The following is a 10000-nucleotide window of genomic DNA, read 5'->3' on the forward strand; positions in this document are numbered from 1 at the left end:
TTAAGAGGGGTTAAAACTAAGTCTGGCAAGCAGAAAGTTAAGCGGCAAGGCCAGGAGCTGAGACTCGACCTGTGCATCCACAAAAAGGTGAGAACAAATAGGGGAATGCACACACACACACACACACACACACACACACACACACACACACACACACACACACACACAGAACTACAAAGGGATCTGGACAGGCTGCAGACCTGGTCCAGCAATTGGCTCCTGGAGTTCAACCCCACCAAGTGCAAAGTTATGAAGATTGGGGAAGGGCAAAGAAGACTGCAGATGGAATACAGTCTAGGGGACCAGAGACTACAAACCTCACTCAAGGGAAAATATCTTGGGGTGAGTATAACACCAGGCACATCTCCTGAAGCGCACATCAACCAAATAACTGCTGCAGCATATGGGCGCCTAGCAAACCTCAGAAATGCATTCCGACATCTTAATAAGAAATCGTTCAGGACCCTGTACACCGTGTACGTTAGGCCCATATTGGCGTATGCGGCACCAGTTTGGAACCCACACCTAGCCAAGCACATAAAGAAACTAGAGAAAGTGCAAAGGTTTGCAACAAGACTAGTCTCAGAGCTAAGAGGTATGTCCTACGAGGAGTGGTTAAGGGAAATCAACCTGACGACACTGGAGGACAGGAAAGATAGAGGGGACATGATAACAACATACAAAATACTGAGAGGAATTGACAAGGTTGACAAAGCCAGGATGTTCCAGAGATGGGAAACAGCAACAAGGGGACACAGTTGGAAGTTGAAGACACAGATGAATCACTGGGATGTTAGGAAGTACTTCTTCAGACACAGAGTAGTCAGGAAGTGGAATAGTTTGGGAAGCGATGTAGTGGAGGCAGGATCCATACATAGCTTTAAGCAGAGGTATGATAAAGCTCACAGTTCAGGGAGAGTGACACAGTAGTGACGAGTGAAGCGGCGGGGGCCAGGAACTTGGACTCGACCCCTGCAACTTCAACTAGGTGAGCACAACTAGGTGAGTACACACACACACACACACACACACACACACACACACACACACACACACACACACACACACACACACACACACAGACACACACACACACACACACTAGGAATGACCAGGAAGTAGAAGGCGATGGGCCCAGATAACATCTCTTCATGGGTTTTAAGAAAGGGGGCAGATGCAATATGTGCGTTGCTAACAACAATCTTCAAAAAATTAGTTGCCTGAGGGTTGGAAGACAGCAAATGTAGTCCCCAAAACGACTGACCGGCTGCATTAAAGTACAGACCAGTGTCACTGAAATTTATCAGAAGAGTATTGGAGGAAGAACTGGGATTATCATGTGTCACAAACCTACTGGAGTTCTCCGACAAGGTAACAGAAGACAGGAGAGAGAGGGATGGCAAGATTGCTATTTCTTCTACGGTAATAAATCTGTGACACTGTACCACACAAGAGTATATACTTGTATATAATCTAGAGGAGCAGACAGGAATACCAGGGAAAGCACCGCAATGGATCAGGGAATACCTGATAGGAAGGAAACAAGTAATAGGATATGATGAGGTTTCGGAATGGGCGCATATGTCGAGTGAGGTTCCACAAGGGTCAGTGTTAAGGCTTGTGCTCTTTCTTGTTTATGTGAATGACATGACAGGAGGAATAGAGTCAGAGGTGTCCCTTGCGGACGAGGACCATGAAAGACTACAGAGGTATCGGGACAGGCTGTAAGCCTGGTTCAACAAATGGCTCCTGGAGTTCAACCCCTAGCATGCGCAAAGTTTTGAAGCGCAAACCTAAGTAAGGGGTCATTCACGACACTGTACACCGTGTACGTAGGACCCATATTGATTTGTAGCACCAGTATGGAACCCACACCTGGTCAAACACATCAAGAAATTAAAGAAAGTTGAAAAGTTTGGAACAAGACTAGTCCCGGAGTATGTCCTACGGCGAGAGGTTAAGGGAAATCAGCTTGACGACACTGGAGGACATGAGGGATAAGGACGACATGATAACGATAAAAAAAATACTGGGAGAAATTGAAAAGGTGAATAAGGCCCGAATGTTTCAGAGACGGGATACAGGAACAAGGGACACAAATGGAAGTTGAAAAATCAAATGAGTTATACGGATGTTAAGAAATATATTTTTCAGTCTTCGAGTTGTCAGAAAGTGGAACAATCTGGAGGGAGAAGTTGAAGAGGCAGGATCCATGCATTGATATAAGAAGGGCTACGATAAAGCTCTTGGAAGCGGGAGAAAGTGGACCTAGTAGCGACTAGCGAAAACTCGGGCCAGGAGCGGTGAATCTACCCCTGCAGCAACTTATAGGTTAGTATGCACAAACACACAATACACAAGCAGTGTGTATTTCCACAAGTATAACAGTACATAACAGTCAGGAAATGGGCGAGATATAATTATAAAATTCTACAATCATAGAGACAAAGCCTCACTCACTAAATTTTCAACAAGTGAAACGACACAGTAGTGTTCATTTCTGGAGAAGTGAGGCCAAGAGCTGAGACTCGACCTCTGCACATGCAAATGACAAACACACACACACGCACATAGGCAGTCCGCGTCCCTGCTTCGGCTTAAGGATTACAGCAGCCTCCGGGTATTTAGTGCCGAGAGGCTCTTCCTGTGAGCGTTTGGGTGGGAATTAGCGATGGATAACGTCTATGAACAGTCATAAGACTACGTAACCAAAGACAGAAAAGCAAAGTGAGGAGAAAATTCAATGTTTTTCTTTGAAAGTGGCCGTCGGGCGTCAACCAGCGGAGATGGAAACAGCGCTGAGGGAAGAGGTACTGAGGGCAGAATTACTGATTAGCAATTACCAGTTATTTTCATGTAAGAGCAGGACCAGAAAATAGGAGAATTAATTTGAATAACAAGAAGAATATCGGGTTCGAGTTAAGTGATAAATGAGTGATTAAAAAGGTTTTTTTTCCCTAGGTGGGAGACAGCTAGAGTGTTGAAAAAAAAAATCAAGTTCGGATGTCTGGTCTCCAAGATTTTACAAATATTTATGCAGCAGGGACAAGACCTCACCTGATGTAAGGCAACACCCATATGTGGGAGCAAACTGGTCAGAAGACTAGCCTATAGTGCTCTTGCCTTATAGTTGAATCTGACAGTAATACTTTCTCTCCACACCATTGCAGCCATTGAGAGCGGCATTAGGTTGGCAAGAACTCAGTGAGTATACAGGAAGGTTGTGTATGTATGGGTAGGAGTAATAAAAATCTATAACCATTAGTCACATACTAGAGGGCAACACGTAGGCCACACACATAAAAGCAAACTTAAAATTAATAAGGACAAGGTGCCGAGAAAAAAATTCAGCAGGAATTTAGGCGAATACAGTCTAGAAGAAACATCCAATTAAACTAAGTTTATAGGTTAAGTCTTGAAACTTCAAAGGTTTAAGGTTAGGAATATATTCTCTTCTCGTACATAATAATGTGGTGTTGCTACAGTCGGCTTCTAGCTGAGCAATTGTAAATACGTATAAATGCTAAGGTCCTGAGACACTCGTACGCATATTCTGGAGGTTAAGCGCTCCCCAGACACACCGCATAAACACTCACGTCAACACAGACGCACTCATTCCAGACCATGCCAGCATACACACACGTCTATGCTCTTACATGAAAATACATGCCCAATCTAACACACACACACATACACACACACACACAAACGGATGTTAGGAGTATTTCTTCAGTCACAGACTTGTCAGGAAGTGGAACAGCATAGAAAGTGACGTAGTGGAGGCAGGAACCATACATAGTTTTAAGACGAGGTTTGATAAAGCATATGGAGAAGGGAGAGAGAGGACCTAGTAGCAGTCAGTGAAGAGGCGGGGTCAGGAGCTATAATTCGACCATGCAATCAAAAACAGGTGAGTACAAATAGGTAAGTACATACACATACACACATGACGGAAGGAATAGAATCAGAAGTGGCCCAGTTTGCAGATGATGTAAAGTTAATGAAGATAATTCAATCGGAGGAGGACCAGGTAGGACTACAAAGGGATCTGGACAGGCTACAGGCCTGGTCCAGAAACTGGTTCCTAGTGTTCAACCCCATCAAGTGTAAAGTCATGAAGAAGACCGCAGAGTATGGTCTAGGGGGCCAAAGACTACAAACCTCACTCAAGGAAAAGGATCTTGGGGTGAGTATAATACCGAGCATATCTCCTGAGGCACATATCAACCAAATAACTGCTGCGGCATATGGGCGCCTAACAAACCTAACAATAGCATTCCGACAACTCAGTAAGGAATCGTTTAGGACCCTGTACACCGTGTACGTCAGGCCCATATTGGAGCATGTAGCACCAGTTTGGAACCCACACCTGGCCAAGCACGTCAGGAAATTAGAGAAAGTGCAAAGGTTTGCAACGAGACTAGTCCCGGAGCTAAGGGGCATGTGCTACTAAAAGAAGTTAAGGGAAGTCGACCTGACGACACTCGAGGGCAGGAGAGAGAGGGGGGATATGATAACGACGTATAAAATACTGAGATGAATTGACAATGAGGACAGAGACAGGATGTTCCAGAGATGGGACACAGCAACAAGGGGTCACAATTAGAAGTTGAAGACTCAGATGAGTCACAGGGATGTTAGGAAGTATTTGTTCAGCAACAGAGTTGTCAGGAGGTGGAACAGTCTGGAAAGTGATGTAGTGGAGGTAGGATCTATACATAGCTTTAAGAAGAGGTATGATAAAGCTCATGGAACAGGAAGAGTGACCTAGTAGCAACCACTGAATAGGCGGAGGCAGAAGCTGTGAATCGACCCCTGCAACCACAATTAGGTGAGTACACACACAAACCACAATGTCTATAAGGAGCTCAGCAAGATAATTCGGGAGGTATTCTCAGAGGAGACAGAATAGCTACCAGCACACCGAAGAGGTAGAGTGCAACAATGAGAGTTGGACATAAACTGGGGAGGAAGCGAAGAAAATACCGTATGAGCTTTAGATACCTTAATAGCGGCGGACACATATATCTCCGTGGGTCCTGATAGAAGTAGCATAGGAACTCTGTGTACCTCAACAATCTCCAACAAGTCTATCAACACATAGCAGTTGCTGGAGATACTGAAGACAGCAAATGTAGTCCTAATTTTCAAGACAGAACAGAAACAGTTAGCGTTAAACTATAGGTCAGTGTTACTGTTATGCACAGTATGGAGAAGATTATCATTAAAATAGATGGTGAAGCACCTAGAGAGGAGAGAGGTCGTACACACAACCAGCAGGGTTTTAGAGATGGGAAATTCAGAGTCACAGCCCTACAGGAGTTCTACGACAAGGTAACAAAAGGAAGACAGGAGAGACATTGATGAGTAGACTGCATTTTCGTGGAATGTAGAAAGCCTTTTAACGTAAAAGTCTGTTATAGAAGTTAGAGGATCAGGCAGGAATAACAGGAAAAGCATTACAGTGGATCAAGATATACACAACAGGAAAAAGCAATGAGTGAGAATCTGTAAATAGGTGTCGGAATGGGTGTATGTGACGAGTGGGGTCCCACAGAAATCAGTTCTAAGGCCGATGCTATTTCTTGTATACGTGAATGACACGACAACTGCGACAGAATTAGAGTTATGCGCGTTCGCAGATAACAGGAAACTAATTAGGATAATACAAGCGTGAACCAGGAAATGCTACGAATGGATCTGGACATTCTACAAACCTGACAAATAGCACCTGGAGTTTATCCCCAGATAATGCAAAATTATAAAGACAGTAGACGGTGTACATGCTCGTGGACAAAGGCTGAAAAGCTCAGGGAGGACCTTTGGATGAGTATTATACCGAGCATATCACCTAAGGTGCCCATTAACCAACTAAATGTTGCAATAAATGCACGTCTGGCAAATTATAAGACAATCTTTAAGACATCTCAGTAATGAGTCTTTCACAACACTGTATATTGTGTACGTCATGCCCATGCTGAAGTACGCAGCAACAGTATTAAATCCACATACGGTCAAAGATATCAAGAAACTGGAGAAAGTGCTAAGGTTTGCAGAAAGACTAGGTTATGGGAACTTAGCCTGATGACATTGGAGAACAGAAAGATAGGAGTGATATAACTGCCTACAAAATTCTGAAAGGAATCGACAGGGTTAATAGGGATAAATTAGACACATGTGCAACTCTTGGGTATCTTTATTGAGGAAACGTTTCGCCACACAGTGGCTTCATCAGTCCATACGTAGGAGAAACTTGAAGAACAGGAGGAGAATGAGGTAATCAGTCCCTCAACCTTGAGTCGATGTGTTCAGTCCATCAATCTTGAATAGAATACGGCATATGAGCGGAGAAGCAGCTTATAAACCGTATGGCAGGAGAGGTGCAGCAGTCATAGGTGGTGTCACATTTGTTCAATGTGGAAGTAGGTTGTGCCCAAGAATTAGGCAAGCGAAGAATTCCTAAGTATTAAGATCCCAAGAAGTTGCAGTGTCTGACAGGTTTGTAGATGAATGGTTCAGAGAATTGACATGTTGATAAATTAGACACATGTGCAACTCTTGGGTATCTTTATTGAGGAAACGTTTCGCCACACAGTGGCTTCATCAGTCCATACGTAGGAGAAACTTGAAGAACAGGAGGAGAATGAGGTAATCAGTCCCTCAACCTTGAATTCTTCGCTTGCCTAATTCTTGGGCACGACCTACTTCCACATTGAACAAATGTGACACCACCTATGACTGCTGCACCTCTCCTGCCATACGGTTTATAAGCTGCTTCTCCGCTCATATGCCGTATTCTATTCAAGATTGATGGACTGAACACATCGACTGAAGGTTGAGGGACTGATTACCTCATTCTCCTCCTGTTCTTCAAGTTTCTCCTACGTATGGACTGATGAAGCCACTGTGTGGCGAAACGTTTCCTCAATAAAGATACCCAAGAGTTGCACATGTGTCTAATTTATCAACATGTCGGTTCTCTGAACCATTCATCTACAAAGGGTTAATAGGGACAGACTGTTTGAGATGGGAAACGTGAACACGTGGGCACAGCTGGAAGTTTACAACTCTGATGAGTCACAGGGACGTTAGAAAGTATTTCTTCAGCCTTATAGCAGCCAGGAAGTGGACCGAGCTGTAGAATGTAGTGGTAAGGGCAGGGTTCAAATATATAGGTTTAAGAAGAGGTAAGATAAGGCTCTCGAAGCCAAGAGAGGGTGAACCTAGTAGCAACCAGTGAAGAGACGGGGCCAGGAGCTGAGACTCGACCCCTGCAACGACATATAGGTGAGTACACACACACACGCACACAGTATTAACTGGTACAATAACGGCCGTCACTGAGGGAGTTCGTAAAAATCTTACTAACACTTCTCTCCATACTTAAGTCTACCAACAACGTCACCACCGAGAAACTCACATTCCTAACTCTACCTACAAAAGAAGTGACTAACAGCACCACACACACCTTCTCAAGAAGCACCTGGCAAGATATTTCTTATGTGATTTTATTGCACGATGATACCCTGCTGCCAGGTGACAAGGTAATGAGATGTCTCGACGCCTTTACCACATCGTCACCAGAGACAGACTGTCTCCACTTGTATACTGTGTCCTTTCAGCCTTATTGTTGTTTTATGTTATTGTCTGCATTAATACCATATATAGGGAAATATATGAGAAAAGACTGACTTTAAAGTAAACGTTCTTAGTCCATTTTCTAAGTCTAAACATGTTTAAAATGAGAGCTTAAAAGTTCAAAGTGATCAATAATTGGTGAAGATATTGATAATTTTAGGGATTTCGTTGGTGGCCACATTGATGACGTCACCAAGGTGACAGGTTTTCACCAGAAAACCTGTCAAAAAATTTCATATGCTATTAATAAAACAGCACAGTAAAGGAAAGAGCGATGAATTGAAAGACATCATATAACTCACAGAGTCAAGGGTGACGGAAATGGCAACAGGTGGTACCGTCCCAGCAGGACATTAAGTAATGAGGAAAGGAACGAGGGAGGAGGAGAAGGAGGAGGAATTGCATCTCTAATCAATTAAATAATCAGTGGATTTTTTAAGAGAAGAGAAGGATAAGCAGAAATGCGTCAAATTACCACAGAGCGAGCGCAATCAAAACTGAAGAAGCGTAAGTAGTAGCAGCAGCAGACGTGATCCAGAACACAGAATCAAGTAGTAAAAGACAGCCAACGAAGCGATGGTTGACGCTATAGCAGAAGTAGGAATACTCGTACGAATAAAGGAAATATATTAATAGTGGATGATTTCAATCACAAACAGATTTCAACAGCTGTGAATCACATAAAGGATGGAACCAGGGATATCTTGGTGTCAACATTTTATGAATACAACAAAAGAGGGAGATGAACCAGCATGACTGGATCGGGTATTCACCAACGGTACATTTGACTTAGATGCTAGGAAATATGCCCAACACACTTTCAAATACCTTGTGGTATGAAACACTGGGGAGAGAAAGGTAGGCGGAGGATGAAAGAAACCAGACTTCAGAAGAGAGAGAACTTCCAAGAGATGAGAAATTCATGAATGAAATGCAGTGAGAAATGAAATTGGATGTTAAGTCAACAAATTAAACTGAGGTGTATGCTGAGTATATCGTCGTTATTCGGCGTGTATCACACGTAACCACACACCTGAGCAATCTACTGCTAATCATCTGAAAGTCCAGTAGTTTCCTGCTAATGATACATCAAGGGGCCACAACCTGCTTTGGAGAATAACTACCAAATGTAAATGTCAACAAATTAGAGTGAAGGGTCGGATTCCAGCTACATTACCTTGTAACTAAAATTCGTCCTGGAGTTCAGTTCCTTATTTGCTTTCTGGTGATTAACACATAATAGATATCTGTCCTCTGTATGGGTTATAATAGGGTGTTTGTGAAGGTCAGGTGCCAGAGGCCATTTAACAGTAACTGTGTTAAAAAGACACAAGTGCAATTAATGCGACATTATATTGTGGTAACGTTCTGCTGTCCAGGAGCTTTGTCAATACGTAATGTTGCATTAGTTTCACCTGTATCCTTTTACCAGACAGTGTTTGTGTTCATCATAGAGATGATTTAGCACTTAGCCAGGAGGCAGAGAACTTCCTGCCCGGAAGAAAGATGCCATAAATAATGAAAGCCCTTGGTTCAACCAAAGAAGCATAAAGGAAGAACGAAAAGAACGAGAGAAGAGAAGCAGAGACGAAAAGTGAAAAGTGATAGCGAAAAGCAAAGAGAACACAGAGTAAACAGGAAATCCTGAAATGAAGATTAATTAAGGGTGAAAAAAGAGAGTGAGCAACAATTTGAGTATGACAAAGAAGCTGCGTCAGTCACATCAGAAGAAAGACAGCTATGAAAAGTCGAGGATTCAATAGAAACAAAGGAAAAAGGAGAGCTCATGAGAAACGCAAAATTTGCAAATTGTTGAACAAAATATTTAAAGATCTGTTCTCAGTGGAAACTGTGGCAATACTAAACAGGTAAGAATATAGGATATACCAACAGATACTGGACACAATATACAGCATGGAAAAAGGCGAAAAAATTGTTAAGTGAGATGGATGCATCAAAGGTGGTGAAGCTTGTAACGTGGTAAACATGGATTTAGCGACCCAGAGATCTAGAAGCAAGCACATTTAGTCCCATTATTTGAGGAAGAAGAGAAATGGGAAGCGCTGAGATACAGATTAGTACCCATGGCATGAATACCATATAAAGTAAAATAAAATTAAAATAGCGTTTGTCTTCGTTCCTCGCTTCGTTTCCTTTCTTGTAATGGTAGCGATCATTCTCCGGAATATTTACTTGATAATCCGCCAGTCGTGGAAGTAAACTTTATCGGTCTAGCTGAGAATAATCTGCGTCGTTAACACTCGACTTGGCTAAACTTACTCTCGAACAGACTACCGAGGAAGAATATGATAACGAAAAGGAGGGAAACAAGTTCGTCCAACCTGTGAAGATTGTTTTCAGT

This window comes from Cherax quadricarinatus, chromosome 1 (genome assembly GCF_038502225.1).
Source record: "Cherax quadricarinatus isolate ZL_2023a chromosome 1, ASM3850222v1, whole genome shotgun sequence".
In the NCBI taxonomy this organism is placed as follows: Eukaryota; Metazoa; Arthropoda; class Malacostraca; order Decapoda; family Parastacidae; genus Cherax; species Cherax quadricarinatus.